The sequence below is a fragment of the Gorilla gorilla genome, chromosome 11 (genome assembly GCF_029281585.2).
Source record: "Gorilla gorilla gorilla isolate KB3781 chromosome 11, NHGRI_mGorGor1-v2.1_pri, whole genome shotgun sequence".
Lineage (NCBI taxonomy): Eukaryota > Metazoa > Chordata > Mammalia > Primates > Hominidae > Gorilla > Gorilla gorilla.
The window spans coordinates 55,705,682-55,721,516 of NC_073235.2; positions in this window are offsets into that span (position 1 = coordinate 55,705,682).

Here is a 15,835-nt window from a genome sequence, read left to right on the forward strand (position 1 = left end):
TCTGGCTGCTCAGAATAGAAAATGGATTTTATTCATTTATTTATTTAGGTAGAAATTACTCTTTGGCATTGTAAAAGAGATAAGGCATTTGTGGGACTACTCAGTGGATTATTTCAAGTTATGTTGCTGTGTATTAGAAACTAGATTTTTCTGTCTGAACAAATTATTCATTAGTGAAATGTTATTCATAGCAAAGAGTCTTACACATCCAGGGGTCACTAAATTGCAAAGTATTTGAACACTGCCTAACGAAATGTACTCTAAAAAGTCAACAGGTATGTATCGAGTACCTACTATGGTCAAGAACTGTGAAGGGTCTTTGATTTTGCCCTATTTGCAAGATAACAAGTTAGTCTGCCACATAAGAACCCTGGAACTTTATTACTCAGCACTGCAGGGAGCATGGGCTTTATGTTTGCATTGGTTCAGTTTCCTTCCACCCCATCGTCTCCCATCAAGTCCCATGGGGGTTGTGGAATGACCCAGGTGGATGATGCACACACAATGGGTTTGGGTCATAGCTGAGGATCACTGAACTTAGGAATCTGTCAATCTCATGAAGAGCCTGCTTGCTAAACCTGCCCAACCTTTGCTCTGTGGGGAGACTTGATCTTTATTCTGATCAGAAAACAAATTGCCCTCTGCCTCGGAAGGGGAGACACTATCTCTACCTTCCAAGGTTGTTTGCTGTACAAACATCATTGGGAAGACAGTGGAAGGATATACAGAAATACCATGAAGAATTGTCTGTCAGTGTATGTACTTATTACACCAGATGCTGTAAGGGATAAGAAAAGGGGAAAGATACAAATACTGTGCCTTGGTCTTAATGGGAGGAAACCTAATATATTGGAAAGAGCTTCTTTGGGAAATCACACAAATGGACGCTCCAGTCCCAGCTCTGTTATTAACAGCCATCTGATTTCAGTTTTTTTTTAGTTCTCTGAGCCTCCATTCCTTCATCTCTAAAATGGACACTATATCTATCTTCATGGATTTTTCTGAGGATGACAGGAAATAAATATATGACAAATTGTAGGGCATTCACTGGCTGATATAATGAAAGTATTAAGAAGCTAATGAGAACTGGTATTCATTAAGAGCATTAGTGCTTACAAATAAGGAAAAAGAGAAGAATATACAACCCTGTGCTGAACATAACTCAGCTTGTCTTTCAAGGGAGGGAACCAGAGCCATTCTTATGCAACCCCGATGTTAGACAAAAGGAATGCACCTGTTTTCTAGTAAGAGAAGGCCACTATGTCTTATTAGGTATGCTAAAAAATTTGTTGTTAACTTTAATTTTTCTGTCTTATTCAGCAAAAGTTGAAGGTATAAAATGTTTTAAAATATTTTAAAATAATGGTTTATCTACTTCAAGAATTTTGCAAAATGTTGGAGAGGGCCCTGGGTAATGAAATGCCCCACAGCATACAATACCCTTGAATTTCCTCAGCAATGGTAGACTCAAAGGAAAAACTATATATTGATAGAGATAAGCCAATGAAACATTTGCCTTGTTAGGACAACTGACCATAGCTGATGAATAGCAATGTACTATATAGTCCTTCTGTATAGAAGCACTTTATGATGACTCAATAACAACTTGAAATAGAAAAAGGGGAGTTTGCCAGGAGGTAATAAGAAGCTAGATATCCCATCATCATAATTCTTTTTGCATAACTGTACCCACTCTGTATAAAATCAAGTGCTGTGAAAAACAGATTGCATGCCATTGATACATGGAAGCATGTTGTCACAAGCAATTACAGCATGCTACATTAAACAGCCATGTGCTGTGTTATGTCTTAGGCCACACGCTGCAATGTTCTCTTTTAATAGTTATAATGAAGTTGGTTTCATTTTTCAAGTAACTGGGACTTAAACATTTACTGAAGACTTTAAATAGCAAGGCCAACATTTTAATACTTAGACTAATACAGTTTGATAATTTAAGAATAGGACTTAGAAGTCGACTGTGAAAAACATTTAATAAAAAAATAAGTAATTTGCATACTTTATTAGAAAAATAAGTCACTAGAAAAACTGAGAGTAAAATGTCTGGTTTACAGGGATGTTCTATTGGATAAATCTTGATTTATAAATATCTTTGAAAATCACCTAAAAACTCTTGGGTATCCAAACAGTATCCACCAACAAAACTAAGCTAAGATGATCTTTTGTGGTAGTGTTTACACATTAGAATGAATTTGAATCCCCTTGAATCTTTCTTAGACCAGCTTTATTATGACAATACTCACCATCACTACTTCCTCTGGAACGTCTTAATGCCAGGTCTTGGTATGGGTTCTTCATATCTTAACTATTTAAAGTTTATTTATTTGCATTTTAGATAATTAATTGATTCATATAATTTGTACCAGACATTTTCAGAGATACGTAGTAAAAAGTCCCCCTCCAGCTTCTTGCTCTTTCCCACTAAATTCTCATTGTTCTCAAGCCCTAAAGAAGTAGTCACTGTAATTAGTTTCCTGTCATCCGCCAGAGATTTTTTAATATGCAATTAAATGTAAGAAGCTGTCTATTTCCACACAGCCTCACAATACAGTGCATTATCCAACATAAAACAATTTACACATTAGCATTTTTATTGCCATTTTATAGATAAAACTGGGGTACTGTGAAGTTTTATAACTTGCTCAACACCATCTAACATAAAATCGAAGGTGAGAGGATTTAAAATGAGATCTATTTGTCTAACTGCAAAATCCATATTGCTCCCTTATAAAATGTGAACAACTTACTTGATCGTGGATGAAACTGAGAGGGCCAAGTGGCCTTTCCAAGGACACAAAAGAAGAGGATGCGGGTTCAGAATTAAGAATGAATCTTCTGATGCTTTCTCTAGTATTCTGTCCATTATATCATGCAGTTTCTTTGGATATTTAATTTTCTGTTGATGTGAATTTCTATGTGTCTTGCCTTTCCATTAGGAGGAAATTCAAACTTAATCTTTCTAGCATTTTTTTTTCATTCTCTGGGCCTTTAAAAGGTACTTTAACTAGTTCACTATCAGTATATTTTAAAATTTATTTTTAAATTTATGTAACAGTAAAATCCACACTTTGTAGTATACAGTTGTATAGATTTTGACAAATGCTTAGGGTCCTGTATTTACACAACAGTCATAATATGGAACAGTTCCATCAACTTCCCATATTTTTCAGACTGCCCCCTTGATGTTAGCACTCATTTCCACTCCAACCCATGGTAACTGCAAATCTGTTTCTATCCATCTAGTTCTGTCTTTTCCAGAATGTTAAAGAAGTGGAATGATACAATATGTACTTTGGTTGGACTTCTTTCAATGAACAAAGTCCATTGAGATTCACCAATATTGTTGCATGAATCAATATTTCATTCCTTTTGTATCAATGAGTAGTATTGTATTGTAGCAACATTCCAGTTTGTTTATCCATTCTCCAGTTGTTTCAGGTTTTGATGATTATGAGTAAAGCTGCTATAAACATTTCTATACAGGTTTTTGTGAGAACATAAGTTTTTGTTTCTCATGAGTAAATACCTATGAGTAGGATTGCTGGGTCATAAGTAGTATATGGTTATTGTATAACAAGCCACCAAACAGTCTCCCAAAGTGGCTATAGTATTTTATATTCCTAATCAGCCAGTATTTGCGACTTCTAGTTGCTCTGCATCCTCATCAGCATGTGGTGGTGTCTTTTGTAAACATTTTTTTAACCATTCCAATAGGTGTACAGTAGTATCTCATTGTGCCTGTAATTTGCATTTCCCTAATGACTAATGATGTTGGACATATTTTCATGAGCTTGTCACCTGCATGTCCTCTTCAGTGAAATGTCCAAATAATTGCATTATTTTAATATTGGATTTTTGTTTTCCTGTTGTTTTTGAGAGTTCTTTACATATTCTAGATAAAAATCTCTTGTAAGGTTTTTGATTTGTAAATATTTTTCCAAGTCTGGCTTATTTTTTTTTTTTTTGAGACGGAGTCTCGCTGTCGCCCAGGTTGGAGTGCAGTGGCGCGATCTCGGCTCACTGCAGGCTCCGCCCCCCGGGGTTCACGCCATTCTCCTGCCTCAGCCTCCCGAGTAGCTGGGACTACAGGCGCCCGCCACCTCGCCCGGCTAATTTTTTGTATTTTTAGTAGAGACGGGGTTTCACCGTGTTAGCCAGGATGGTCTCGATCTCCTGACCTCGTGATCCACCCGCCTCGGCCTCCCAAAGTGCTGGGATTACAGGCGTGAGCCACCGCGCCCGGCCCCAAGTCTGGCTTATTTTTAAAAAATTCTCCTAGTATGTCTTTCATGGAAAAAAGGTTTTAATTTTAAATGTTCAATTTATCAATTTTTTTCTTTTGTTGGTCATGTTTTGGTGTAATATCTAAGAAAATTTTGCCTGATCCAAGATCACAATTATTTTTTCCTTAAATTTTCTTATAGAAATCTTATAGTTTTAGGTTTTACATTTAGTTCTATGATCCATTTGAGTTAATTTTTATATATGGAGTGAAGTAGAGGTTGCATATTTTTCCTCTCTTTTTTGTGCATATGAATAGCCAATTGTTTCAGCAACATTTGTTGAAGAGACTATCTTTTTCCATTGAATTATCTTTGTACCTTGTACCAAAGTTCATTGTTTTTATATACATGTGTATATTTCTGGAGTCTCTTTTGTTTCATTGATCTATTTGTGTATTTTTATTTGTTGTATTAAGTAGTCTATCTTTGTAACAAAACCTGGTATCAGACATTGTTTCCTCTCCAACATTCTTCATCTTTTTCCAAGTGTTTTGACTACTTCTGGGTTTTGAATTTACATATGCATTTATCATAAACTTGCCATGACTCTTTTTGATATTCCCTGAGCTTCTTGAATATATGGTTTGTTGTGTGTCATTAATTTTGAAAACTTCTAGTCTATTATTGTTTTCCAAGTATTCTACCTTGTTCTCATTCTTACTTCTTCTGTGATTTCATTATGTGCATGTTAGATGGTTTGATAGTGTCCTAAAGCTCTTGGATGCTGTTTTATTTTATTTATTTTTACTTTCTTTGTGGTTTATTCCATGTCATTTCTATTGACCTATCTTTAAGGTCACTACTGTTTTCCTCAGTTTTTTCAAGTCTAGAAATGAGCTCATCATAGGCATTCTTCATTCCTCTTACTGTGATTTTTATTTCTAGCATTTCCATTAATTATTTCTTATGATCTTCAACTCTGAAGTTATCCTTCTTATCCTACATGTTTCCCCCTGTTTCTCTTAAATCTTTAGTTATTTTAACTTTAAATTTAGCTAGATATATTTCCAATATCTGTGTTATACCTAAGTCTGATCCTGTTTAATACCTTTTCACATTGTGTATGTTTCTTGATTTTTCATATGCCTCATTATTTTTATTTTTAAAGCTTCATTTTCATTTTTATTATATATGGCAAGAGAGACTAAGGTGAATAGTTTTATGCCTGCAGATGGACATGTCTTTCCTTCTGCTAAGTCTTTAGTGTGGGGATTTGAGCCAATCTAGTCTGGAGTTGAGCTGGTTTTGGATTTGTTATTGATGGATACCTTGATAGAACCATAGGCTTCAAATTCCTCTTGGTATATTTTGTGTTTAGGATGGGAGCCAGGTTTTCTCAATATCTGTTCCATCCTCAGCCTTGAGTCTTCCCTATCAGCTTTGTCTTAGATAACTTCTTCTCTACTGTCTTGTCTCTCTTCTATTCCTCCTCCAGAAATATTCTGCTGTTGCTTCTTATTCATTGCTTGTCTTCCTGGTGGTGTGAATGTGGGAGAAATTCTCTGTTGTTCTGATGAAGCTTTAGTTTAAGCAGACAATATTACCCTGGCTCTCAGGATTATAACTTAATCCTTAGTGTTTCTGATCCTATTCTGGTTATTTTTAGCCCAGCATGTATTTCTGCCCTTCCTCTTAGTCGTTAAGAGGTTTTTCCTATTTTTTTCTCCAGACAGAATTAGTTTTTACCAGTGCCCTAAGAGCCACGGTATTTGTCCTTCCTTCCCATCCCAAGGCTATGGTTCCTTCTGGGTGATAGGGAAGAAGGATATCTGTGCTCTTCCCACAGTGGCTCGTGTACCCCTCTTCCAGGCCTGAACTATGGGGAATGTTCTCTTTGAACTCACCTAGGTGTTTTGTTGTCTTTGTTGTTGTTTTTCGATTTGGAGCACTTGGTGAGGTCCATGAAGAAGAGCTTGTAAGTAGTTGTAAACTTTTTGTTTTTCTCCTTCCCCAGGGGATCCACACTTTTCTCTAGCCCATAATGACTTTTATCAATTTGTTAACAATTAAAGCTGAATTCACTTAGTCTTCCTCTGGCAGCATCTGCCCTTGGTAAGAAAGTGGTCATGTTTTGTCTTTTTCTCCTTAGATTTTGGACTAGTTGGTTGACTTGTGACCCTAGTTCTCTGATTGGTTCAAAAAAGTATAAAATTTGAAGTTTCTCTGGCTTTTGTTGCTGTTTTAAGAAGGTAGTGACGTGTTTCACAACTAACTACATTACAAGTAAAAACCATAAGTATGTCTCAATTTCAATGTATATATATATGAAACAGAATAGCTGCACTTTCAATCAGACTTCATCTAAATGTTCCTCTTGGGGATGGCCACCCAGTAGGATAATTAATAGACTATATGCCTCAAAGCATCCAATTCATCAGGGAATTTATTCGTTACCAATTTAGTCATGTTCTCTGAATTTTCTTCAGAAAACTAGCAGAAAGCTAGAGGGCCTAAGATGGTAGAATTGTAAGCACAAATGAAAACTTAGAGTTTTGAATAAGATGTTTTTGGTGAAACAACGTAACCTCCCTGTGAGTCAAATGTTCTCTGGTTCATGGACAGAAAATAGGAAACTTCCATTTGAAGTCTAGACTATTTTTCTCACTTCATGGCAGATCTATAAACCATTTCTTCATGTATCAAGGGTTTTATGATCACCAATACAGAGAAACCAACTCATGACTTAATCTGTTATTTCCCAGAAGAGCAGCTGTCTCAAGGATTTTAGAATTGCCTCTTCTGCACTGCAGGTGATTTAAGTGCTGAGCTAAATAAGTACCAATTTTCCAATTTTATACCACTTCAGACTGTGTTGATATTTGGCATCTGAAGACCAAGTTATCCACTCATTTTTATAGTGTACAATTTAGTATCTACTATAGGTATGATGCAGTTTAGAACTGGTAAAAATTTACGAGGACAACTAGTTATCACACATGATCATTTTTCATCTGAACCTTTTTAGCTGATGTAGAACGCTCCAGATAACAAATTGGTTTTAAGACATATCAGTGTGGGAAATTTCATCCTTTTCTGCTTCAGAGTGCTCAAAGCTGAGTTATTGCTGAATCTGGGAGAAAAATGTAGAATGTCGTATCTTCTTTACATAAGAGTAAAAATATTTAGTGCAATTGTTAAGGTGCTGCTCTAAAATGTACATGCCTTGAGCCTGGTCTCTGTTCTAACACTAGTTTTATGTAAAAACTTGGGAAAGTCACTTACTCCCCTTCATCCCCGCTTTTCTTGACTCTGAGATAAAAGTAATAATGTTGGCTCTTTCAACTTTTGATGATCAGACTATCAAGTTATGTCCTAGGTTACATATTAACAAAGCTTTAAGCCAGTGTTAGCTAGGTAGTGGGCACTAAACAAATATTGGCTGTGTCACAGTAGGTGGCTAGTAAGGCATGAGTGGGGCAGGAGAGGGCTCTCTCCACCCACCAGGAATGTCAGGTGACCATCAGGTGATGGTCAGGCAGTTGTCATATTGTGTGACACTCTAAAATAATAATTGGTCACAGCCAAGGCCAGGGAGAGGGAGTTTCCCAACAGATAAATACAGCTAAAACTGGTAATCGGCAGCTTTCAGGAATTGGGCAAGTGGGCTGGAGCATGTGCATTAAGAGGCAAAATGGTGAAGTATGACCTTCTCGGGCCATTCCATTGGAAAGGGGAAGAAAGCCTCAGGTGAGCTTGTATACAACGTCAGTAAACACACTGCGCATGCTCACCTCTGGTGCTGGCAGGCACTGTGCATGTGGGTGGCTTACCTGAAGGGAAGAATAAAAGGAAAGGGGTGCAAGATGCTGGAAGCAGGCCAGCATATATAATCCTAGGTTCAAGGTCAAACGGGGCACTTGACCTGCAAGACACCAACTTGGGCCTCTTCCAAGTGTACTTTCCTTTCTTTCGTTCCTGCTCTAAAGCTTTTTCATAAACTCCCACTCCTGCACATAGGCTAAGAGAAGAGATTAAATAGAATTATATAAACTGTTCAATTAAACAGAGACAGCAGAAAAGAGAAAAAATAATAAATAGAAAACAATATCAAACATAGTAGATATTAATCCAGCTATATCAATGATCATTTTAAATGGGAGTGGTCTAAATATACCAATTAAAAGACACTGTCCTCACTTATACGTGGGAGCTAAATGATAAGAATACATGGACACATAGAGGGAAACATCACAAACTGGGGCCTGTTGGAAGGTGGAGGTCAAGAGGAAGGAGAGAAGCAGGAAATGTAACTAATAAGTCCTCTGCTTAATACCTGGGTGATGAAATAATCTGTGCAACCAACTCCCATGACACACATTTACCTACGTAACAAACCTGCACATCCTGCACACGTACCCCTGAACTTAAAAGCTGAAACAGAAAAGACATTGTCAGTATGGCTTAAAAGACACCCAAATCTGCTTGAACCCGGGAGGCAGAGGTTGCTGTGAGCCGAGATTGCGCCACTGCACTCCAGTCTGGGCGACAGGGCGAGACTGCGTCTCAAAATACAGACATGCATACGTACATACCCAAATCGATGTTGTCAGTATGGTTTAAAGAAACACCCAACTCTATGTCGTCTAACCACTTTAAACACTCAGGTTAAAAGTAAAGTGATGGAAAAAAACACATCATGGTAATACTAATCAAAAGAAAGTTGGTCTGCTTAATTCTAGACAAAACAGCCTTCAGGACAATAAAGATTATCATGGATACAGAGGGTCATTATGTCACAGGATTCTTCAAGTGTTGCTTTTCCAGCTGGAAACCTCTGTGGCTGTGGGTGCCTTTTCCGGAGTTTTGCTCGGGCCTGCTTGGCTCATTCTGCCCACTCAGCCAGGCAGGCTGCCCTTGGTTCTCACTACTGGCCTGGATCCCGCGCCTGCCAAGGGTGAGCCAGGCTCAGAGCAGTGAGGGATGTGTGGGGCCAGCGAGAATGGAGTCCAGCCACTGCGCACAGCCAGGCACACCAGCTACTGTGACAGGGCGGGCAGCTCCAGGCACTGGCTCCGTGCAAGCCTGCGGCTGGATCAGATGCACCACAAGCGGCTTCTGCTGTGGGCACCTGCATCTGGATGAAGGGAATGCAGTGGCACCCTGAAGCTTTGAGACACCAGAAACCGCAAAGCCCCAAAGAAGGTGTCACAGCCCTGTCTTGGGGAGCCCCTAGGTCTGGGCTCTCTGAAGAGCCACAGCGCTTCTCTCCTTATTCCCCCAAGGTGGTGAGCAGGGGATGGGGAGGCGTGTTTCAGCCCTGTTTGTGTTACAGCTCTTTCAGTCCAGCCATTCAGCAAGTCCCAAGTTCTTGTCCCACACCCAGGAAAAATGAGGTATGCAGACAACTGGAGGGTGAGCCAGGCAGAGAGGAGTTTTGAGTGACAGAACAGCTCTCAGGAGGCCTGAAGTGGGTAGCTCCTTTCCTCAGGCAGGTCATCCTGAGGAGTGTCCAGCTCTTAGTGGAGAGGAGACCCACAGTGTGTAGCTCATTTCCGCAGGCAGGTTTTCCCGACTTCTGTATGAGTCTGGCTGGGGGGGTGGGGGGTTGGGCTTATAGGCTTAGAAGGGAGGAAGTACTTGCTGATTGGTCCATGGGTGGCCATGGCTGAGCCTGGAAAAAGCACCTTAAGTTCTCACTCCCGGCAGCCTCAGATTCCACCAGGAGCTGACAGCCCAGCCCCCAGGCTTCAGGCCATCCCTGGCTTGAAGATGGGGCTTCACCGGGGACCCACCCCTTTCTGCCCAGCAGGCTGTCTGCCTCTTGCCACCATCAACATGTCATCCATGGTCCACTGCGCCCAGGCTGTTCCTGCCGAGGGACACCTGCAGGCTCACACTGAGCTGCCCTCAGGTCACTGGCCTCCCTCCCGAGATTGTCAGCACCCAAAATCCAGAGGGGGCTGAGGTGGCAGGGGGCTGGTGTGTCAGCGCTGCCCGGAACGTGCGAATACCCGGGCTGTGACAGTGTCTCGGCTCAGCCACAACTTTGCTCTGCCTGAGGTGGGTGCTGGGAGTGGAGAGAGGCCAGGGAGCAGAAGCAGGCACTTCCAAGCCCATAGGGGTTTGGGGGTTTCCTGGGCCACTGAGAGCGCAGGGATGCCTGGGTCCAGAGAGGCGGCTGGGCAACTGCAGCTGCGCGCAGAAGTGAGAGGCTCCTCCTGCCCCCTGACTCGGTGCGGGGTGTGACTTCCGCCTGTTCCCAGCCTGCTGGCTCAGTGGAGTGCGCCAGCTGCGCCTTCCCTGCTGCAGCTCTGGCCTCTCCAGATGGGCCGCCGCTGCCGTCATTTAAATGATGATAACGAGAAAAATTATTCAAGAAGATAAAACAATCTTAAATGTGTGTGCATCTAACAACAGAGCATCAAAAGGACAGGAGGCAGAAACTGAGAGAACTGAAAGGAGAAACAGGCAGACATACCCACTACTATAGTTGGAGACTTCAGCACACTTCTATCAGTAATTGCTGGATCAAGCAGGCAGAAAACAAGGATATAGATGACCTGAACAATAGCTATCAATCAAATTGATCTAATTAATAGTATCGAATTTTCTGCCTGGCAATAGCAGAATATTAGTTTTTCTCAGGCTCTCATAGAATATTCTCCAAGACACAATAAATTCTGTGCTATAAAATACATTATATATACCATACAATTTTGAATAGAAATCATACGAAGTATGTTATGATACCACAATGCAATTAAACTAGAGAACAATGAACATTTTTAAAAAACTAGAAAATCTTGAAATCTCTGGAAATTAAACAAAACAGTTCTAAGAACAGGTGAGTCAAAGGAGGCTCAAAAGAAATTAAAAAAATATGTTCAACTAAATATTAGTGAAAACATAACATCAAAATTTGTGGGATATGGCCACATATGGGCAGGCACGGTGGCTCATGCCTGCCCAGCACTTTGGGAGGCTGAAGCTGGGGGATCACTTGAGGTCAGGAGTTTGAGGTCAACCTGGCCAACATGGTGAAATCCCGCCTCTACTAAAAAAAAGGAAAAACTACAAAAATTGTCCAGATGTGGTGGCGCCTGCCTATAATCCCAGCTACTCAGGAGGCTGAGGCAGTAGAATCACTTGAACCTGGGAGGCAGAGGTTGCAGCGAGCCAAGATCGTGCCACTGCACTGTAGCCTGGGTGACAGAGTGAGACTCTGTCTCAAAAAAATAAAAATAAATAAATAAATAACTAAAAATGTAGAATACCATAAAGCAGTGCTTAAAGGGAAATGTATAGCATTAAGTAAATGTGTTAAAAGATAGATTCAAAATGAATAACCTAGACTTCCACCTTAGGAAAACAGAAGAGCAATTTAAGCCAAAAGTAATCAGGAAAAGAGAAATTTAAAAATTGGGCAACTTAGATGCAACTGGAGGCCATTATCATAGGTGAATAAATACAGGAACAGAAAACCCAATACCACATGTTCTCACTTTTAAGTAGGAGCTAAACATTGAGGACACAAGGACATACAGATGGGAACAATAGACACTGGGGACTACTAGAGACTACTAGAGAAGGGGGTGGGGAGGAGGCTGTGGGATGAAAAACTCCCTATCAGGTACTGTGCTCACTGAGTGGATGACAAGATCATTTGTACCTCAAACCTCAGCATCACACAATATACTCAGGTAAAAAACATGCACATGTACCCCCTGAATCTAAAATAAAAGTTGAATTTTTTTTTAAATTGGAGAAGATGTCAACAAAATTAAAAACAGGAAAACAATGGGGAAAATAAAGCCAAAAGCTATTTCTACGTAAAAATCAACAAAATTGATAAAGCCCTCACAAGGCTAAGCAAGAAAGAGAGAGAAGACACAAATTACCAATATAACTAATGAAAGAGTTATCACTATAGATTCTGCAGACATTTAAAGGATGATAAAAGGATACTATGAAAATTGTTTTTCATGCAATTTGATAACTTAGATGAAATGAAGCAATTCCTTAAAATATGCAAACTACTGATATTTATAAAAGGAGAAATAGCATGAGTATCCCTTTACATATTAAATATTTTGAATTAATGACAACCTTTCCAAAAAAAGGCACCATGCCAAGATGACTTCACAGTCAAAGCTCCAAAAAGTAACATCAGTGATCCATATTATTTTCCAGTAAGTGAAGGCAGAGGAAATGCTTCTTAACTCATTCTATGAGACCAGAATTCCCTATTAAAAATATTACAAATCAGATAAAAATATTACAAGAGAGAAAAACTGCAGATCAATATCTCTCATGAACATATAGGTAAAAATCCTCAACAAAATATTAGAAGGACGAATCCAACAATGTGTAACAAGAACTATACACCATGGCCAATTAATATTCATTTCACAGATTCAAGGAGGGTTAAGCTTCAAAAATCAATATAATCTTGCATATCAATAAATTAAAGAAGAAAAATCATATGATTATACCATTGGATGCAGAAAAAGTATTTTACAAAATTTAAAACTGATTTATGATTTAAAATTTTTTAAAAAGCCTCTTGTCAAACTAGGAATAAAGCAGATAAAGGACAGCCTGATAAAAACATCTATAAAATGCCTACAGATAGTATCGCATTTAATGTTGAGAGACTGATTAGTTAGCCTTAATGTTGGGAACAAGGCAAGGTTGTCCTCGTCTCTCACCACTCCTATTCACCCTTGTAGTATGGGTAGTAGCTAATGCAACAAGACACGAAAAAGAAATAAAAGATATATAGATTGGAAAGAAATAAAGTTTATTTTCAGATGACATGATTGTCTACAAAAAAATTCCAAAACATCTATTAAAAACCTCTGAAACTAATAAATAAATACAGCAAGGTCACAGGATGAAGTCCAATATATAATTGTTGCTTAATTATATGTTAGTAATAAACAATTATAATTTGAAATTTAAAAATAAAAAAATTAATAGCACCTAAAAATAAAATTCTTGGGTATAAATCAAACAAAATATGTACAGGATTTAAGTGTGGAAAATTCTAAAACACTGATGAGAGAAATAAAAGATCTAAATGAATGGTATTCCATGTTCACAGATAGGAGGACTCAATATTCATAACATGTCAATTCTCATCTTCCTCTATAAATTCAATGCAATTCTGATCAATGTTCCAGCAAGCAATTTTTTTTTTTTGAGACAGCATCTCACTCTGTTGCCCCAGCTAGAGTACAGTGGTGCAATCTCGGCTCACTGCAACCTCCACCTCCCGGGTTCAAGCAATTCTCCTGCTTCAGCCTCCTGAGTAGTAGCTGGGACTACAGGCACGCACCACCATGCCCAGCTAATTTTTGTAATAGTAGAGATGGGGTTTCACCATATTGGCCAGGCTGGTCTCGAACTCCTGACCTCGTGATCCACCCACCTCAGCCTCCCAAAGTGCTGGGATTACAGGCGTGAACCACCACGCCCGGCTCCAGCAAGCAATTTTATAGATACTGAAAACTAATTCTAAAGTTTATACAGAAAAGCAAAAGACAGAATAGTCAACATAGAATATTGAATAATAACAGATTGGAATACACACAGTTCTTTAAATGTAGGTTATACATGGTGACTTCCTTCCAGAAATAAAGTATGGAAAGATAAAAAAAATGTATAGAATTTTTTCTCCACTTCAGAGTGGAGGAAACTGACAAACACTATCTGAGTCAGGTAATTAAGATTAACATCATCAATGATGACAGTATGCATTCTTGATATAATGTAATGAAAATGGTACTTTACCTTGTGAGGTTCTTCCCCAAGCCCCATTTTAATCTTGAGGAAAATATCAGACAAATCCCATTTGAAGGGCATTCTACAAAATACCTTACCAGTACTTTTCAAAACTGTCAAACTTATCAAAAACAAGAAAAATCTGAGAAACTGTTATAGTCAGGAGAAGTCTAAAGAGGCATGATGACTAAATGTAATGTGGCATCCCGATATGGCACTAAAACCAAAAGAGAACATTAGGTAAAAATGACAGAAATGTGAATGAAGTATGGACTTCCGTTAAACATAATGCATCAAACTTGGTTAATTGTAACAAATGTACCATGCTAATGAAAGATGTGAATAATAGGGGAAACTGGGTGTGGAAATAGTAAAATATCCTGAGATGGGAGTTGGTGTTGAGCAGGACCATAGCCACTTCATCCTCTAAAACAGGAGAAAAATAAGTATGAACAGAGGTCTTTATTTTTTTCTTGAAGGAGAGCATGGGGCAATTCAAGCCAGATTAGCCTAATTCATTTCTCTTTGTGAAGTAGGAGGTCACATCATGTGATGGGAAAGAATGTCAAAATGTTGGGCTAATTCAAGTGGGAATGTTTTGGGAAAGACATCAACAGAATGAGAATGAAATTTGCCAGAGGGAATGAAGAAGATCTTAGTGGGTCACTAAAATTATAACTCTCAAATCTGTCATAGCATTGACTCAGTGATTATATAGTATTCTCTAGGACCTCCAGGTAGATGAATATGAGTGCAGCATTGGCAAATTGCAGGACTGAGTGCTGGCTGGAAATTTGTAGGGCCAATGTAGCAGAAAGAGGGGCAAGGAAGTCGATTGAGATTTTGGGTGGGAGAATTTTTTAGGAAATCAGCTTGGAGTGGAGATGAAGACCATTAGAGGTGATGAGGTAGAGGAACCAGTAGGTTTAGATGAATAGATCATATAGAGCAATCTCCTAGGCTGATGCTAGGGGTTGGCAAAGAATTACGGTAATGTGGGTGAGAGTTGGCATGGTTTAACTCCATAGCTATTTTTTAAAAAATTTTCTCGAATTTCTTCAATCCCACTTAAATACAGTAACTAATCTGCATCGCAAAGCCTTCTACTTCTCTTATATTTTAATATACGCTTGGCTGCATTTTAGGTGAAATACTCATATTCTAATTTTTCTAGGAATTCAGTAGGATTTAAGGGCTATGATGAAAGATAGTCTTGGCTTTGTGAGGATTTCAGCTAAAACAAGGTAATAAAAAATTCTGGATGATCCATTTTTCTACATATTATACTTTGACAGAATTATTAGTGAATCCTGGAGTAAAGCACATTCTGTTGGCTCATGTAGAATAAATTCAAAATATGAGAAATTTAAAATGTTTTATGTCTACACATAACCTGAATATAATTAAGGCCATTTCTAGAAATGATAAGATATACAACAGAAACTATTGACCCAAGTTGTTCTATTCCTTATAAGTTGGATCTGGATCTGGATTGGTACAGTACTAACAATGCTCTTAAATAGTGATGCAAGTTAGAATACTGAGCTTTAAGATGTAGTACTTGGAGTTGTAGAAGGGTGTAATGCAAAAGGAAAACAGAAGTTAAGCATGCATATGGCAGACAGATGTCTAAGATAAGAGTCAGAAAATCTGAATTCCGTGCTCTGATTATTAAAGTCCTGCTTGGCCCTGAGTGACACTCAGGGTTGTAGTTCCATGACTCACAAATTAAGAGGATTGAAGAAAGTCATATCTTAGATCCTTCCTAACTATGAAATTCTATTACTTTTCTATGTCAAAAGCATATATTG